The sequence below is a fragment of the Furipterus horrens genome, unplaced genomic scaffold (assembly GCF_987537825.1).
Source record: "Furipterus horrens unplaced genomic scaffold, mFurHor1.1.pri manual_scaffold_9, whole genome shotgun sequence".
NCBI lineage: Eukaryota > Metazoa > Chordata > Mammalia > Chiroptera > Furipteridae > Furipterus > Furipterus horrens.
In genome coordinates, this window is record NW_028327179.1 from 102,338,812 (window position 1) to 102,358,612 (window position 19,801).

General features: G+C 55.7%; 1 pseudogene; it reads left to right on the forward strand.

Annotated features, from left to right (window-relative positions):
• Positions 1-559: 559 nt before the first annotated feature.
• LOC150002392 (protein mago nashi homolog pseudogene) lies at positions 560-1,302 on the forward strand (annotated as a pseudogene).
• Positions 1,303-19,801: the final 18,499 nt, after the last annotated feature.

A 19,801-nucleotide genomic window follows, 5' to 3' on the forward strand; every position in this document is an offset into this window, starting at 1 on the left:
GATTTACGTGTCTTAGAGGCACTCCCTGTGCCCCGAATCTCCGGGAATCCTGCGCGGCGCTGGGAGCCCAGTGTGGGGGAGAAGGTGAGGTGAGGGCCAAGGCAGCAGCACACCTGCGGGTCTGTGGGAGGAGGGGGCATGGCTTCCCACGCACCTCCAGGCCCTCTCCTGAGGCAGGTACGTGAGGGAAGGCTGGGAAGGGCCCCGCAGAGAGACAACGAGCGTGACGACCAGAAGGCAGAGGAGACTGCGGGGCCCCCACCCCACCAGCGTCCCCGGGTCCGCTCCTCTCACAGCGTCCAGCTCTGGCACGGCCTGTGGACTCAAGCGTGTTTTCTCCTGACAATGTTTCTAAACGAGGTAAAGAAAGGTATTAAATCTGACTTTTAATCTGGCACGTTTTCCAGGCACGAAAAGCCACTTTCCATTCCACAGGGACAGTCCAGGCTGGAGGGCGTCTCCATCCCACTCTCGAGAGCACCTCCCTTACGGTCCCACTTTCCTAAATGACATCCTGGACTAAGGAATAATTTAGACAACAAATCCATTTCAGTGACTGTCCATTAGAAGACGGGAGAGAAAAAAATGTCTATGGCCAGCGACTTCTACCTGCGCTACTATGTAGGGCACAAGGGCAAGTTTGGACATGAGTTTCCGGAGTTCGAGTTTCGTCCGGACGGAAAGCTTAGATATGCCAACAACAGCAATTACAAAAATGATGTCATGATCAGAAAAGAGGCTTATGTACATAACAGTGTAATGGAAGAACTGAAGAGAATTATTGATGACAGTGAAATTACAAAAGAAGATGATGCTTTGTGGCCTCCCCCTGACAGGGTTGGCCAACAGGAGCTTGAAATTGTAATTGGAGATGAACACATTTCTTTTACTACATCAAAAATAGGTTCTCTTATTGATGTAAATCAGTCAAAGGATCCTGAAGGCCTTCGAGTATTTTACTACTTGGTACAGGACCTGAAATGTTTAGTTTTTAGTCTTATTGGATTACATTTCAAGATTAAACCAATCTAAATTATATGTTTTTTTGAAGCTGTTTTTATATTTAATTAAGGAATTGGTAAGGGGGGGGTGTTATTTGTCACTCACAGTATTTGGATTTTTATGTATGTAAAGCAAACATTTTTTGTATGCAAATTGAAAATAAGAAAATACATAAACAGGCTTAGTGGTCATCTTCACTGTGTCCAAGTGGGTTGGACTGTCCCCACACACGTTAAGCCCTGTAAATAAAAGCTACCCTTTGTTGAAATTTTGCCCCAATAAAACTTACCAAAGCCTGAAAAAAAAGAAGACGGGAGGATACTGACACCAACCCAAGCCCGTGGGAACTGGGAGCTGGCCTTCCAGGTGAAGACCAGCTTCACGCGGCCTCAGGTAACACCACACGGCGGCTCCCACACACGTCCTTTCTCGTGAAAAGGGCACTTTCCGTTCAAATGACATGTCTCTCCACGATGCTCGTGGCGGGGGAGGCCACAGCTCTCAGTTTTCCCAACAATGTCAGAGCCGTGCAGATAGAGCCCCAACCTCTCCGATGCCTGCTCCTCACCTGCTGCCCTCTCTCCTTTGACCTTCCCAGCCCACGGGTCCCCCTCTACTCCAGACTGAAGCCGACGTCAGCGTCAGGTCTCACGGAGAATCCAGCTGGCCGAGCCCAGGTCCTTGTCCACTCGGGTCCGATGCGCCGGGGCCAGCGTGCTCGGGCCACATCCTTCCTGTCTTTTATTTAGCACATGGGACGCGTCAGGACCCAGAGAAGGGAGGTGGCTCAGTGACCAAGTCAGTGCCCCCAATCTCTCTGTTCCCGTCGTTTTCCCCTGAAAGCATTCAGGAAAACAGAACATCAGGGCCAGTGATGTACGCCAACATCTACTACAAGCTGAGCTGTTTATTTTTCTTAATTTCACTGCAGTCGTGCGCGTACACGTCTCTTACCTACTCCTCCTGCACCATGAGGCTCGCAGGTGAGGCTTGCAGGTGAGGGTCCCTGCCCGATCCCGTCTTCCGTGGAGTTCTTACCAGCCCTCGGATTCAGCCAGACTAATCAACTAAACAGCAACGACCTGGTCTTCGCCGTCCGCATTCATAAGAGTCACGGAGACTCGTTGTGAATCTGGTCTTTCCAAAAGGCTTTGAAGATGACTGATTCACACCGGAAGGAAGAATTGGTGAGGCTGATCAAAACCTAAGCGTCTGCCCTAGCCGGCCGTGGACCCCCTTCTCCAGCGCTGTGCAGAACGCACATGGACCCCAAAATCAGGCTGCATGCCCCACACGTGACCCTTTCCCGGTCTCCTCCCCCCTCATTGCCTGAACTGCCCCCCCAGGCTCACCATCAGTTCCATGGGCCCGACAGGCAACCCATTGATGAACCTCTTACCCCAGGAGGTAATGGAGCAGAAAACATACGTGGATTCAAGAATGGCTGGGAGAAAATAACAATATCTGAACCGTAAACAGCTACTAAGAGAGGCTACGAAAGATTTAACTTTGAAAGAGGCTCATTTGGGGTCAGGGTTGTATCAAATACACTTGTCTGCTCTTCCCATTCATCTGTCCCTGTCGGACCCAGCCAGGGGCTCTAGGAGGCCTGAAAAAGGGTTTACTCCCCAATGGAAGAAGGGGAGGAAGAAGGAGAGAGGGCGCCTGCCCACCCGAACACCCCAGACCCGCGGGGCTCAGTCCTCGGCGCGACCGCAGAGCACACTGTATGGCCCCTGACCCTGCGCCACCGCCTGTCTGCTCAGCGTGGCAGGACGGCTGGTGGGGCACCAGACACCCAGGGGCCCACAGGCCTCTCCCCCTCCATCACCCAGCTGCTCCGGACTCGGACCCACCTCCTCACTTCCAGGCCAGCTCCTCGCCCCAGCCGCACAGCCTGTCACACCGCGGGGCCTTCCTGGAGCCCCTCCTCTGCACAGAGCACCTTCCCCCTTCTCGCCCCAAATCTCAACACCTTGACACGTGTAAAGCCCGCAAAGTCCCCAACCTTCCCATTGATCATCGTCACCTCTATCAGGAAGAGACGTGACATTTAACTAAGAACAGAAATTTCAAGACCATCCTCCTCTCCTTGGCCACCCCGGCATCAGCCCTCAGCTTCCTTTTAATCCTGAATTCAGGGAGTTGGGGCGGGGGGATCTCCACCCAAGAAAAGATGAACCTCGTGACTGTGGCCCTGAGTGTGGGGTCCTTCCTATCGTCCTTGTCCTGGTTCCTGGCACAGAGACGGTAGCAAATCCAACTCCGGTCATGGCTGAAGGGTTCCATTGTCTCTCCTGCACCAAACCAGAGCTCCCAGGGAAGTGCCGCGTCCTTCATGGCCACCCTTTTCTGCACATGACCTGCATCAGGGCCTAACATCACTGAGTCCTCTCGAGAGCCCCCTGTGGCCCAGGTTAGAATGATGAATTAAAAGAGATGAAATAATGTGCCCAAGTTCAAAAAGCCCGTGGACGACAGAAACGGTGTTCAGATCAGATCTTTCTCTGATTTGGGGTAACGGTTAAAGATGACTCACCTTCACTGGGTGCATCTCAGTTAATCAGAACATTCATTTAAACACGACAGCCTGGACCAAGAGAAATTAACTGAGCTGAAAATGTAAACACGGAAGCACACGCCTCCCAAGCTGCCCTGTAAATACACACACAACACGCCTTTCCAATCTGCAATCAACGCACGGGGCTGCCGGCTGGCTCCTCGGGACCGGAACGTGCAGTGGAACCACCATTCCCAAACGTCACTCGTCCCGGATGGCTGTTCCCGAGGCGATTTGTTCCCGGTCAGACAGGCACCAGCATGACAGGACTCCCAGTGGAGAAGTGAGACCCGAAGTTTTGTTCAACCACCGAGACATTTTTTTCTGCGAATAGCCTGGTCGAGAACCAAATTATTCAAGATTCGTTGGCCACCATGACCGAAAAACTCCCTGAAAATGACCCTTCCCGAGTAAATGCGGTTTAACGGGAAACGGCCACACACACCACGCAGAAACATCGGACCAGCTGCGCGTGGGGCTGCTGACATTAAACCGCCGCCTTCTACGCCTTAAAGCCAAGACTGTGCTTAGGGCCTCCCCAGGGGCCCTGGCACACACTCAAGTTCCAGGCTGGGCCCTGCTGTCCCCGCCACGGGGTCCCTCTGCCCTCCCGTCTGCGTTAGCCTCCACCCGAAGGTGTTCCTGCCGCAGGTGCTAAGTAGCCGACTCCGATGCCGGCGCAGAGGCATTCGGTAAGCACGGGCTGAGTGCTGGCACGTGCAGACTCGGTCTGCGTTACCTGACAGGAGCGGAAAGCGGGGCCCCGCCCACGAGAGACCCACTCTTCACCGGGAAACCTGAAAACCCTTTGCTCCAAGGGATGAAACTCTGGGCCCTGCACCTCCTGTGAGGCTGTCTGGCCGCTCCTACGACAGAAGCGAGGCACCAGTGTGGGGCACCAGCTGCCCCCACCGTCCCCCCACGCCCTGAATCAAGTGCTTTGCAAAGGTTGCTTCGAGCCCATGTCCCCAAGTTGCCCCTGCCCCAAACCGGGGGGCTGTCCCCACGCCCTTCATCCCGCACTGCATCTGTACCAGGACCTCAGCGGCTTTCACCACTCCGTCCAAGGCGACTCATGAAGAAGGGTCCACTTCCTCACCCACCACATAGGTACCCCAGTTCCAGGGCGGAAAGCGTTCACGCCCCATCAGCAGTGAAGGTCCGTCTGCCTTGGTGGGGGGCGGGTGGAAAGGGGAGGGACCGAGCAGCACCGATCGCCAGTTATACAAACAGTCAGGAGCAAGTCAAGTTCAGCACAGGGAATGTCATCGATAACACGGTAATAACCGTGTGTGGGGCCAGCGGAGTCCTCGACTTACGGGGAACCACTTCGTAAGGCACATAAATGTCTGACCGCGACGCTGCACACCTGAAACTACTACAATAGTGCACTCCGAATCTCACTGATAAGTAAAAAATAAAACTTTTAAAATAATTTCCACACTAAGTAAAGTCAGCATCCAAGGACCACAGATGGTTCGTTTAAAAAACTCATCTTAAACACACCCCGCTCACCAAAAAAAAGATATTTTTTCATTTATGTCATCAATTTTAAAGCATCAATTTAAAATTCCTTTTCACCCTTAAGTATAAAACACACTTTCTGACCGTACCTTTCATCTTATTGGCACCTTTTGAAAATTAATTTTAAAAGGCTCATTGTTCATAGAGACAAAAAAAAAAACTGTGCTAAAAAAGTCATAATTAGACTAATAGCTGCGGGCACCGAAAACCTCGTGATTGAAGTGGGAACCATGAATGAGCTGCTGGCAGCGGGGCGGACGGTCCTTCCCATGGAATTAATACTACGGAGACCCATAAAAGATTAATCAGGACAAGCAATCAATAACTTCTCAAGTGCTAATAAGCGCTGCCGCGCCTGGTGATGTGCAGGGCAGTTTATCACGTTTGGCCGTGGGAAGATTTATGGAGAACCCACAGTTAAACTCGGGGTGAGGTAATGCTGCACTTAGTAAATGAGCCGGCGGAAATTTATGCCGCGGAGCTCACTTTCCAAAGATCGGGAAAACCGTTTTTGATGCTCCCTTTTTTTTTTTTTTTTAAGAATTAAAAAAGAGCCCATCGCGTCCTTCCCCTGGTGTCGGGAGGGGGATGATTAAGGGACGCAGGACGCCGTCCAAATGGTGGCCTGTCTGCACTGCCACAAAACGCCTGTGAAATTAATGAACTTTTTTCTACTCTCTTTTTCACCCGGGGATCAACTCTTCCCGGAAATTTTTTGAAAGTTATGTAAAATATCTTTTCGGATCATGTAGGTCTCTAGCCTCAGTCAAGCCAACGGATCCACGGGTCGTGTAAGTAAATGAGCTAATGGGGCATTAATAGTTCCTGTACGGCAGGTCCTGACCGTGAGGTTGCGCTGCCGAACTTTGCACTATGACAGGCTATTCATTAAAAGCATCAAATTGTGTGTTTTGTAAATTAATCTTTGAAGCAGTAATACAATCACAAGAATACAGCCCATCAAGTAGATGGGCTACTACTTGTAGTGTGTTTTTGTATTTGGAAAAGTAAACTAACTATAAATAATCACAATGCAGTGGGGGGGAGGCCAATTTTCCTCAGTGTCAATCATCAGAATGACCAGAAAATATACATGAGGGATCTATAAAATAACTGTTGAACGGAGGTTTTAAATCAAGATATTTGAAAAATGTAAAAAAGACCCTCTCAGGTTTTTTGTCACCATACCAAACCAGTAGATCACACCTTTTCTAACAGGTAAGGTGATAGCTCCTTCAATATAAGGGAAAAATTCTCAGGGAAATTCCAATGTTTATAATCATCTGGTCAAACGACACTGTGAATTTTTTTTAATCAGAAATAGTTGATGAATAACGAGCTAAAAGAGCCCCATCCCCAATGTTCACTAACATGAGTTCATCCCACACACACACGAGCACACGGTTATAGTTTGGACTACTTGTTGAAATTTATTTGAAATGCCCCTTTAAAAAAAAAAATGTGTTTACTGGCTTTAGAAAAGAGAAACACCAACTGGTAGCCTCCCGTTCACGCCCCAACCAGGGATCGAACCCACAATCTTCCGATGCACAGGACACTGCTCCAACCGACCGAGCCCCACTCTTCTGAGGTGTCCCCCAGAAGCCCCGAGTTGACAGCGTCGCTGGTGTCAGATGTTTCCATTTGTGGCTCCATCTAATGCGGTTCCAGCCGGAAACCCCACACCGGCAAGGGGAGTGAACACAGAGGCTTAGCCCCGCAGGTCCGCTGTGCCCATCTGGCGTTGCCAGGGGACAGGCCTGGGTGCCGGCGGGCGTCGCTCCTGTCGGTCAGCACACCCCGGCCCGCATCTAACAGAAAACTCACTGGCAACAGGAGAAGGTCCAGAGTCACCAGGGCGGCACAGACGAGCCCAGAGCTGCAAGGACGACATCACAAACCCCAGTGACACCTGTCCCTCCAGGCTGGTGCCAGGCGGTCTTCTGGTGGCCGTGAGGTGCGCCCGGCTGCGGCCTGGGCTCTGCGCTCCCCCTTCATGAGCAAACCGTGAGAGGAGAGGCTGGCTGCCCACGACTCCCCCCCAGGAAAGCGAGGAAGAGCTTCCCCTCAAGGCTCCTCGGCCAGAAGTGGGTCACGGCCCCGCCCGAGCCCACCGAGAAAAGGGTCCTGGAGCCACAGCGCTCGCTCAGCCGGCCTCACACCAGAGGTCTGTGCCCAGAGGTGGGGGGGGTCCCTGGGCTCACGCTCTGAGGGGCAGCAAACGCGGGCAGATCCCGACAACCTCCAGGCACGCGCAAGGCTTGGGAGGGGGTCACAGACGCGACCCCACTCACGGGGCTTCGCCAGGGGCAGACGCAGGTTTTCCTACGCGCCCTGGGTCCTCGCGTGCCTGCTGGCTCTCAAGATCTGGCTGGATGAGTTAATTACCCCAGAAACTATAACTAATTATTAAGGTGCGGTTCCAGGTGACAGACTCATAATCACGGGATGATTATCCTGGCTGCGTAAATCACACCATTTTAGTGAAATGTAGAAGTTCTGCGGCAAATAAACATCTAATTACGCGGCAAGCGCAACGGAGTCGTTACGAAGCGATCTATCAGGTGAGATCACTACGGGCTGGAGCAGCGCGTGACTGCCTGGGCCTGCTGGTGCCTTGTAAGCCAGCAGAGGGCCCGCAAGCAGAGGCGGCGTCTGCTTGTCTGTCTGTCTGTCTGTCTTTCTGTTTTAACCAAGGAGGGTCGCAAGTCTTTTCATTAGGGTTCAAGTCATGGTAACTTGGAACACACACATGCACACACGCGCGCACCAGCCGTATGGAGGGGAAAACAAAGGAACATGAAAAACTGGAAGCAAAAAAAAAAGAACCCTAAGATTAAAGAAGTCTGAAATCAAGACAGCAACAGAGTGCGTGGCTGAGCAGGTGGGGGCTCCAAGGAATGAGTTGTCACCATTTTTTTCAAAAATCCTGGGGTGCAGAAAAGATGCCTCCACTTCCCCTCTCAAGAGAGAACAGCGCCCAGCTCACCCCAAGCCTCTCCACGGGCTTCACTGTGCCCACCTTTGGTAAGGAGCCAGACGCACACCCTCTGCATGGACTTGTCCTCCCATAAAGCAGAAGAAACGGCTCCTGATCGCTGGTATTCACGCTTGCTCGGACAAGGTGAGAATAATGCAACCTAAGGCCGCGTCCAGGCGGACGGCCTCAGCACAGCCTCCGCGCGCGGGGCGGCCGCGCTTTGGGGGCACGTCCCCTCCCGTCAGACGCTGCCAGACCTTTGCAGTCAGGGTTCAGCTTGGGGCTGACTCACTCCTCAGCCGCGGGCGTGGGTGCACGTGGTCCCCTCGGGGGCACTTCTGCTCCATTACCTGGGAAATAGGTTTGTGTCCATTTAGATAAGCAAGAAATTAAAGCAAGAGAAAAGGTGATTCTTTTAAATTGTGATACACGCATCTAATGAAAGACAGTTCAGCGAAAGGGACAGACTATTGATACACGCAACAACGGAATCGATTTCAAATGCCTTCAGTTGCGGAAAGAAGCCAGACCCAGGAAAACACGACCTGCTCTCCCCTGTCCAGCAACTCGGGCAACAGGCGAGATCAGCCTGCAGGTGACCGGCGGGGCAGCAGCGGGATCAGGGGGGAGGGCGGGAGAGCGTGGGGGGGCAGCGGGCGTGGCGGAGCTTTCTGGGGGCGTGACACTGTCCGGCACCTTGTCTGCGGCGGAGACTCCACGGAGAGTCACATGGTTTAAAGCCCAAGCACTACAGACCGTGCTTTGTATCCCACGCAGAACGCGCCTCGAATACACGGCCTTCACACATGCACACGCGCGCTCCGGTCCCTCCCACCCAGCGCGCGGCTTCTCCCCGGGCGGCGTCCCAGAGGCGCGGGCCGGAGCGCGGTGTCGGGAGGCTGCGCTTCCGTCGGAGCGCGCCCCACTCACCTTCTCGTGGGGCAACGGCGCCTGCGGGAGCTGGAGCGGCAGCACGCGGGCGAGGCCGTCGCGGGCACACCCCGCCACGCGCCGTGTCCTCGCCCCCAAGACCGCCGTGCACCCAGGCCCTTCCGCACAGGCCGGACTCTCCTGGCCACGCCGCCCTGCACCGAGCGGCCGCCGCGGCAGGAGCTGCCCCCACGTCCGGCGGGGCAGGCTGAGCGGACGCTCCCACAGACACCCCGCCCGTTACCACGCGCGCCCCTTTGTGCGCGTGGCCTTTCTGAGCAGTTTCCTCCATCAACCACACTCCGGGCATCGCAATGACCGGCTAGCATTCTGCAGAAAAATGATACTAAGACACTTTTTGCAACAATAATAATAATTTCAAAAGAGCAATATTTAAAATGGTAACTTCCTAGTTAAAATGCTTACATTTTAATAGAAAAATTACTGAAAGCTATGGAAAAACTGACAAAAGGAAGGAACTTGAAAACAGTCCTTAGCACCAGGTAGTTGCTTCTACCCTGACAGGCAAAGACCCGCTAGGCCGTCACCCTCGGACGGAGAACCAGGTGCCCCGGACGACGAGTCTCCAAAGCCATCTACCTGCAGGGACCCCACTTCCAACAGTTACGCCGGCCAACACCCGCATGTCACGGGTCACCTGGGTCATCCAATCTGAAGATGGGACCGAATGTTTGGAACTGGACCATCCGGACACGCAGCAGGAATGTGCCCGGGCAGAGACGGCACCGTGACGCGGGCCCCGGCGTCAGGAAATCCCGGCTCCAGGGGGACCGCCGCCCATTAGCTCGTCACTGGTCTACACACGGTTCTCCGCTTCTCTGGCTTCTACAGAGCGAGCCGACAGGCCCTACGTAGTCTCCGTCCTTCCCAAACTCACACTGCCACCCTCCGAAGCTGGTGAAAATACACAGTCGCCGGAGGGGACAGCCCTCTCCACGCAGCGCGACATGGGCGTGGCACAGGGGAGTGCCCACTGCCTCGGTTAGTGCTGTCCCACCACTTAACGGGCAAATGGTGATCACGTTTTGTGAAACGTCAACACGACGCTCGTGACAAGGAGCCTGCCCCAGACGCCCGTTCCCACCGCCACCCCGACACATACGCGTCCGTCCACGCCACACGCTTCTTGACAACAGACCAACTTCCAAACGTCCTGCCCGTCTGTCCTGAATTCCCGATTCTTGATCTTACTGTTTTGAATCCAAGAATGTTACCACAGCACAATGAGCCAACAGTGACAAACGTCTCCTGTGTCACCACCGTGCCTCACTCAGCCCCGTCGCGGGTCTACGGAGCGCGGATGGTCCGCATTTGCTCCATGAGGACACAGTCTCGGGGGACTTGGGGAGCATGCCGGTCACAGCCCCGAGCGTGCCAGCGCGAAACTCAGGCTCACGCTCCCTGCACACCTCGCCGGTCTGTCCGCGTCCCCAAGCATCTCCGAGAGCAGAACCCCCTTCCGGAAAAAAGCACACGCAGAAACTCAACATACAAAACAAATAACAGTGATGAGCCACTGGAAGTGCAGAAGACCCGAGTAGAACACGTTAATATTCACGTCTCGTTACAAAGCCAGTCAATGAAAACAGGCAAGAACCCTGACAAATGCCTGGAACCCGCGCAACTCGTCCCGCAAGCCAGCTTCCCGCGCCCGCGCCTGGTGTCCCTGTGTCTGCCTGCTGGCCGGCCCGCAGCGGGGTGCTAACGCGCTGCCTGGGGCTCCTCAGGAAGTGCAACCCACTGACCCAGAAGCTGGAGAGACAAGGAGGAAGCTCTAGGGGAAGACGCCCAGGCCCACAGCACATGCTCCGTTCCCTGGGACGGGCGGCAGGGCACCAGGAGGACCCTCCGCTTGCTGGGGCACAGCTGACTGGCTGTGGCTGGACCCCACCCGGGGACATGCTCCTGGGCTGCCTCACACCTCACGGAGCCATGTGCAGTGCACACACACGCACACACACACACACATATGATCCGTCACATGATCTTTCACAGAATTTGATGCGAGTAGGAACCACAAGCCTGAACAATTTTTTTCTTTGCAAAAATTATCATTGAACTCCGACAACTTTTGACATTAATGGCAGAGTTGGAAGAAGCTTAACTATGTGCTCCCAAATGGCACAGCAGCCTTCATCTTAAAGTTTTCCCAAAAGAAGTTAATCTAGAAACGCGAATCTATGTCTACACAGTTTGATATTTTCCAAAGGAACACGATGCAACTGGAGGATGTCATTTTCACCTGTATGTTTGAAACAGTTTAAATTCTGTATGAAAATACGCATCCGCATCGCGCCTCCGCACGCACGCAGCCTTGGTGCTGCCGGGACGGGAGGGCTGTGTGGCCCCAAGTGCCCGGGGACTGTCAGAGGAAACGGGTTCTTCCAGGAGCCAGCAACCCCGACTGCCACCCCTCCTCACGGGGGAGGGGCCCCAGCACCGTCGCCCCGCGGGTTTGTTACAGGCTCCCTTTGCAGGTGCAGCACTCACTTGATATTTTGTGCGTTCGCAAGGTCTTACCAAGCGTCAAAAATAAAACAGCAGAGTGATAGGTTCCAAGGATCTTAAATAACACATGGTTTTGGTGCTGAGTAATTTATTAACACGACTAATTAATGCCTGAGATGTTTTGGTCGAGTTTTGCAAAAACGGCACCGATGTTTCAGATGCCTCCGTCCAGCAAAAAGCAGCTCCACTACCTAGGACTTTATGGAATGTTTATAAGATCCAATTTAAAGCAATTCCAGGCAGTCAGCCAAAGCGCAAGACAGTTGCTTCATTTTTATCATTTCAGTTTTTTATGTAATTCAACAAAACAGAAAAGGAAAAGAATCTGAATAGTTTCAGGTGCCCCAATAACACTTCTTGAGATTGTTCTGTATACTCCTAGATTCGTTTTTATTGAGTTACCTATTTCTTCCCAGAGGAGTCCTGAGATGTCTTCAGATTTAGTTTTACTACAAAAAAAAAGAGTTGGTCCTTGAGGGGTTTTCAGGGTGCAGGACTGCGTGAAATACCCACAGACGGGGAAGGCCCAGCTGCACATGGGACTGCGGGACGATGCGACAGTGAACCTGGGGACGCGCCCGCACGCACTGCCCCGAGGCCCCGGCAGGAGGCGTCTCCTCCCCCGCTTGGACCGCTGGCCTCGGCCTCTTCCGTGTGCTGGACGGGGCAAGGCCCTGAGCGACAGCCACGCCTGACTGAGCAGGGCACTCGCTGACCCCAGCGCTGTCGCAGACGTCACCTCTTCGCTGGGATGGTCCAGGAGACACGAACTGTACAAACAGCTCTTCTCTAACGTGGACCCACCTGCTCTGGGCCCGATGAAGGGGTGTCCTTTCCTCCGACACACGGTGCCTGGGCACAGCTGAGCTCCCAGAAAGGACCGCCTCCCCCGGAGGCTGGGAGTCAAGACAAGCCAGAGAAGGAAGTGTGCCCAGGGACACCTGGCGACCCCACGCCCCCGTGGGGGCCAGGCTGGCGGGCCACTGCGTCTCCACGAGAACAGCCTGGGCCTGAGGCCGGACGCACGGACGGAGCCCGGGCATGGACCCAACACCCCCCGCCCGCGCGCTGCAGGGGAAGGGGGTTCATGTACCACGACACGCGGCCTCCGAGAGCTTCCCGGGCCATTTTAATCTGCAACTTTGGACGTTTACAAGGCAGCGCATGCGCCATTTTTCTTCTTCAAAATTCCCTGTGATCCATGACTGCTTTTATTTCCACAGGGATTCGGAACCGATCAATTTCCTTAAAATACTGCAGGGCTTTTCTGGCACCGCACCGACCCTACAAGATGCACTCAGAACTAATGCTACTTTTCCCAAAATGTGGCTTCCAGCAGGAGTGACGCCGCAAGGCTCGCTGGGTGAGGGTCTTCCCCGTCTGTCCCAGTGACATTTTCTGACTCTCAGCACAGGGGCCTTGCACTGATCATTGGGTGTTCCATATGTGTGACGTTACGGGCCATTTGGTGAGCTTTTATTTCTAATCCTCAGAAAACAGGGTGCAGAAATGAAATCATTACTAATTTCTTGTCCTGCAACCTTAAAAACTCTCCGAAGTAATTCTACCTGTAGTTCTTCTGGGTTTCCCGGTACCCCATTCACGCAACATCAGAACACACACGATCCAATTTCTGAGCTGTTTCCGACTGGCTGAGTGATTTCCGCAGCAGCACCGACAGCTCCATTGTTTAAAGGAAGATGCAGGAATTATGTTCCCAGTTCACCCCAATTAGATTACAGGACATCAGAACGAGCGTCCTCTCTGACCGCCCCAGCTCAGCCCAGGCTGAGCTAAATGTCCCTCCAAACGGCACGCCGGGTCCGCAGCCGCCCCCCTGAAGTGACCCGTGCATGAGGTCACCTGCCTCTTAGCTTTCCGCTGGCCTGTAAAGAGCGACTATCTTTTTACATTTCATGTCGCCAGCACCTACGGGAAGATAATAAACTCTCAATAAACAGCTATGGGACCAAAAAGCCAAAGTAAGTTACGGGGGTCCAGCAACGCTCAGGGGTTCCCTGTAGGGGTGTACGCCATCTTCCCCGGTCTTCAGGAAGCCCCGGGGGAAGGACGGGCAGGTACAGCGAGAACTGTCCACAGGGTCTGGGGCAGACCCGGGACGGGGACGGGGACGCACCCCCTTTGGGGGTGCTGCTTCTACACAAAGAACCCGCGGCGAGCAGGCCCCGGGTCAGCTTTCTGTGCAGAGTGCGCCTACTAACCCCCTGGCCGTCGTCGTGAGCGACGGAGGGGTCTGCCGCGAGCACTGAGGCTGCGGGAACGAAAGGGCGACCAAAACGGGCAAGAGGACCGACCCCAGTTCCTATTTAAGATGGACCGTGGCCAGGCGACAGGGCGCAGGTCTGCAGACCATACAGTCGAGGTGGCTGTCAGTAACTGAAGCGTGTCCCCCAAAACCTGTATGTAGAAACCCTCACCCCAAATGTGACCCTAACTGGAGGTGGCGCCTTTAAAGAAGGACTTAGGTTAAGTAAGGTCACGGGGTGGGCCCTGACCCCACATGACTGCTGACCTCATGAGAAGGGGGAGAGACACCGGGGGCCCCGGAGAGGGGCCCTGGGGACGCAGTGAGAAGGCAGCATCCACAAGGCGAGGAAGGAGCCCTCGGGAAGCCCCGCTGCCGGCACTGTGACCCTGGACGTCCAGCCTCCAGACTGGGAGAAGTAAGTTCCTGTCGCCGGGGCCTCCCGGTCTGCGGCTTTTTGACAGCAGCCGCGCAGACACACGCAGGACCCAATCCCTGCCACCTCGCCCCTCCTCCGCCCCCCACTCCCAGGCACCCAGGAGTGCTGAGCAGGGCTTTTCCTGCTCCCACAGGACCTCTCCAGCAGCACCCACACGGGGCCCTTCCCCCATCCGCAACCCCACGAGGCGCCCGTCCTGGGTGCACGCCCCACGTACGGACAATGGTGAGAGGAGAGGGCAGCATCCACGCAGCGGTGCTCCCGGCTGGCGCTGACGCCCGGCCCGCTACCCCTTTTCCTGCTCAGGGCGGACTCCGTGCAGGGGTCGCAGGGGGACAGGCAGGGAAAGGGGCCCCTGTATCACCAGCACTTCCTTCACTCAGTCACTGGGGAAGCCACAGGCCTGCTGCACCCAGCCGGGTGGCCTACTCCACGGTTTTATTTTCCTGTGTGTGCAAAACCCTCCATTTCTATGAATATTTTAATTCACACCCCAAACGCCCCTCCTCTGCTGCTTCTCTGACGTCACTGAGTCTTGCGGGGCTCCGCCCTGGGATCCAAGGAGGCTCACGTTTCCAGTGACCTCCACCATCGGTTCAATGGGAGACGTGTCTGGGGTCCCCGACTGCCTGTGGCCTCTCTCTTCAGTGACGACACCGAGGTAGCTGGCTGGCTTCCAACTGCGTGAAAACCACATTTTTGCGTTTATGATCCCATCTGCACAGGAGCCTCACGTGCTGTCCCTACATCTCACCTGGTCCCCGACGTTAAGTCCGGTGACGTCTGTGGTTTAACGACAGGAGGGCGCCCGTGTGAACTCCCGAGTCTCGGTTATTAAACAGGAAGCAGGGCGGCAGGTACACGGCCACCATGTGGTGGTTTGTTTGCAACTAGTCTAAAATCACCTCAAAATAGGGAATTAGAAAAAACTACGGGCTTTGAAGTTATCCTGAAAATTAGAATAAAGAAAATACTAAAGTTGCTGCCCTCGAGGGGTGGGGCCCCACAGCGGGGAACAAGAAGCCTCTATTTGCGAAGAAAGTGCCCCTCCAACGCCAACCCGGTGGAGGCCTCGCATCTCTGGCTCGTGGCTGCCGAGGCCTCTCAGGGCGCCAACCTCCGTGGCAGACGACGGGGACAGTCCCCAGGCCCAGGCGGAGACGCTTCCGCAGCCAGACCAGGAGCAGGACACAGCTCTTCTGCCTAAACCCCATCGGTTCACGCTCACGTGATCGGCCCAAGTGCCACAGAAGCCCAGCACATGGCCTTTCTGCGAGGGCAGGACGGAGAGGCCGTCACCCCGCGAGCACGGGTGGGCTGCCACCGTCGCTGCAGGGTGGGCGCCGGTGACCCCGGAACCCCACACCCCAGAGTCAGCCCTGCAGAGCGAGGGAGGCTGCGGAGAGGGCCAGGCTCTGAGCGGCGACGTCAGGGTCCCATGCTGTGACGAAATCGCAAAGCCACACGTGGGAGGTGGCTCCTCTGAAGCTCCTGATCTGGGCCACGAGGGCTAAGAAGTGAGGACGCTGCAAAACCAGACCCCGCCCAGTCGGTGGGCCGTCTAAACCCTGTGTTGGGGGCGCAGGCCCCGCTCGGTGTCCCTGAACAGCCCCAGGGCCAGACGAGGCGGGCGCTGAGCCCAGCCACATCCATGGCTCCGGACCCCAGGGTGCCGAGGCCTCAAAACCAGCGGGTGCACCTGTATCCCAAGTCCCCACCTTTCACAGAATGCGCAGCCTCGGGGCTCAGCAGGGCGGCCACTGCAGCAAGGCCGTCCCTGGGGGACCGCGCAGAAGGGGACACCGCCACCCAGTGCCTGGCCAGCCCCTTCTCTTCAGAAGGCTGCGCGACCCCGGCCGGAGCTCTGCCCCACACGTGCCTGCAGGGCGTGCTCCGGGAACTGCCGCAGGAAGCGTGACCACCCTGCCTGAAACCGGGCCCGGGCCGGCCTCCTCCACGCCCTTACATGTAACTGCTCGGTGAGGCCCCAGCTCCGGGCGGCTGGGACAGCCTGAGCCTCCCCTCGTTACCAGAGGCAACCGTCCCTTTAACAAAAACTCCTGAGTGGAGGGGAAACGCGGCCCACGCGCTCAGCTTCAGTGCCGCTCCTGCATCTCAGGCACTTGCCATTTTAAACCCGAACGACTCCCTCTGGCTGAAAGGCCACCTCCCTTCCCCTTGGGTCTCTGGGCCACTTTTCCTTCTTTAGAATTCCTTTGGGCTCCTCGTCCCTTCCCAGGGCTGTTCCCAACAAAGTCCCCTCGAACCTGGAGGCCTTTCTTTCTTTCCCTTTCTTTTTGAACAAGCGAAGGCCCCGGTGGTTAAGCAATGTCCTCGCAGGAAGTGAGTGCCACTCAAGGACGGCCCCTCTCGGGGGGGCCCAGCCCACCCATCAGCCCGGACCATCCCCACAAACAAGCGGCCTCTGTTTAGCAGCCCGATAGGGAGATTAATTAGCGCCGGGCAGGGCGCTGGGGCGGCCACAGGGACCTGCCGCCCGCCCCTCACCGAGCAGGACTGATCCGTCACCAGCGCTAAGACCTTGAAAGGAACGCACATTCCTGAGCGATATTTGTTCCTATGCTAATTTGATTTTGGAAAACCCAGGTTTCCCTCCCAAGAAAGGCCAGTGAGAGAGAGAAGAGCCCGCTTTTAGCCCCAAATGAATGGGAGGGAGAATCCAATTCCCTTTTCCCCGTTTCACAGGCCCTTCCCGATTAACCTCTGACTTCCTTCCCGGGGGGTTTAGAGAGGGGCCCTGCTCCGCTTATTTGTCCCTGTGACTTAAGACAAACCCGGCTGACGACGGCAGAGCACTTCCTTTGTCCCCACATCAGTTAATTTAAAGGGGACATGTTTACCAACAGCTTAATCTACTTTGTACAAATACTCCTTTACATTCTTTTCTGCCATCAAAACAAAACGGAGGAGCCTGCGAATATCGCATGGGGGCTCCCAAACGCAGACGCTGGCCTTCCCGCCCGCGACGGCCTCCGCTCCTTAAACCTCCTCCCTTTGTGAGTGGCCGGCTCTGCCCGCGCCCCTTGGCCCCACGCACACAACGCCGCCGCGCTGAAAGCTCGCCATGACCCACGGCCTAGAGGAAAGCCACGTTTCTGTTCCACACACACGCTGACAACACGCCCAATCAGACCTGATGTATCTGAAAGGCAAACAACGCTTGCAACGCCACAGAGTAAACCCAGGCCGTTCCCCTTCAGCCAGGAAGCGTCTGCCCCCACACAGTCAGCAGCTGCCAGAAGCCCTCACCCCGGACCTGCACCCGAAGGGCAGCGTCACGTTCATGCTGCACTTGCTTGTGTTTTACTTGAAACACAGAGTCATCCTTTAAATTGAATTTACCTCTAAAGCCTTCATAAAATAAGAACGCGTGATCTCATAAGATCAAATCAGTCTTTAATTGTAATAATAAAAGTTACATTTAAGTAATGGTGTCTCTGAGTTAATAGCTCCGTGAAATAGCGGCTGGAGAACCCATCTTGGCTGCCTGAGTGACTGTCCCTTTAATGCCGCAGTAATTAAAGATGGAGTTCGGGTGGGAGCCCCGGCTGCGTGCTGTGCTGGGAGCTGGGGGGCGCAGGGTGACAGCCGGTGGGGAGGGCCCGCCGCCCGCCCGGCGAGGGCGCGTCTCTTCACGCTCAGAGGGTTACTCATCTGAACTGTGGAAACCTGGGCAAAACGGCCACAGGAAACCAGGAGTTTTTGTTAATCTGTGCCAACATTATGCGCCCGTCCTCTAGAGGTGGATGACATGTTCCCCACGTTTACCCTGTCACTGCCAGTCTGTGGACTGGGGAGTCCTGAGGACGGTCTCCACCTTTCATGCCCCACGAAGCCAGGGAGGAAATTCTCCTTCACAAATGCGTTTGTCCCTAAGAAAGGCTTCGCTCTGCTCAACTCTTCAAGGTAACAAAGGTTACTCCTGTGCTTCGGAGGAGACTGTCAGCAATAAAAAGAAACGAAAACTGGAGGGAAGAAAGAGGACATCAGCAAAGTTCAAAGGCAGCCACGGAGCAGGAGACCGTATGTGCAAAGCGTGTACCCCCAAGGGAAGCATGTCCAGGACGCACACGCGACCCCTACAACTCCACGACACAAACACCCAATTCAGAAACGCACGGAGGAGCTGGGCGGGCACTTCTGCACCGAAGAAACTCACGCGGCCACAAGCACAGGAAAGGCTGCCCGGTTCCCAGTCCTCTGTCCACCCCGACGCTGAGCGTAATTACTTGCAAGAAGCAAGTCTGAGGAGCGGCTCTGACTTGAACTGGGGGCAGCGGCTGGCCTCAGATGGCCTTGGTCTGCACAGCAAGGATAAGGTTTTTTCTTCACTGCTGTAAGTAAAGAGATGAAGGGCAACTCTGTGAGGCGCTCGGGCAGGGCCCCAGGGTCCCCTGGCCTGGCCCTCGCCACCAGCGACGGCCCCATGGGTCCTGCAGGGAGGCCACGGGCACAGTGCCATCAGGGAAGCGCAGAGTCCGGTGGGCCTAAGCCCCCACCCGCAGGTGCCCTGCCACCTGGCTGGACGTGCAGCCCCCATCCTGAGCCCCCCTGCATCACGGCTCTGCCTCTGTGCTCCCCTCTCCCACCTTCCGGTCTAGAAACCCCGCCGTGACCCGACCACTGTGACACGCAGCATGGCCGGGGCGGTGACAGCTGCTGTGTCCAGGACTGCTGGTGGCACGCCCATCCCCCACCCTCTCCCGTGGCCCCTGCTCCCAGGGATGAGGGGCGACCTCCTCCATCCTTCCTGGTCACTGGGTGTGGCCACACGGCCCACTTCCGTGGGACCTCGCTCCGCGGACAGGGCCTCCGTGTCCCTTTCCTTCCTCTGTCCAGACAGCAGAAGCTTCAGAAGCTGCTTTAGCAGATGAGGGGACCTCGAGAATGGAAATCACTCCAGCAGAGCAGAAAAACAGAAGGGTCATGCGAGTCAGGTTATTTGGGGCGCGGCCACACCAGCCTCAGTCTGCCAGCAACCGGGATGGGGGGTGGATCAGAGTGGGAAGGAGGGAAGGGGGGAAGGGCCTGGTCAAGGCAGTCGTATGAAGGCCCCACAGGGTGGGACTGACTGCGGGAGCCGGGGAGGGGTGGGCGGAGCAGGGCAAAGGGGTAAATGGGGGCAACTGTAATAGCATAACAATAAAATATTAAAATAGAAGAAATAAATAATAAAGAACTTAATTAATAAAAACAAACATTCAAAAAGGAGGCTTCGAGGCCAAAAGAGTGTTCTTGGACGCGAGTCGCGAGGCTGCCGAGCCCCTGACGCGGCGCGGGGACCGGGCACCAGCGTCGGGAGCAGGGAGGTGACCTCCTGCCGGCAGAGGGGGAGCCCAGGGCACAGTGACGCGTTCCTGACGCAGGGCCCCCACGAGGGAGGGCGCAGCTCCGCAGACGGACTCGGGGGACAAAACAGAGCCCACAAGGCTCCTGTGACAGCGACTCCTGTTGAATCAGTCGTTTTTCTCACTGAGAAAATGTCACCCGCAGACGGTTTTCTAAGGGACTTCGTCACACTTTCCAGCCATGGACGGCTGATCCCTTAAT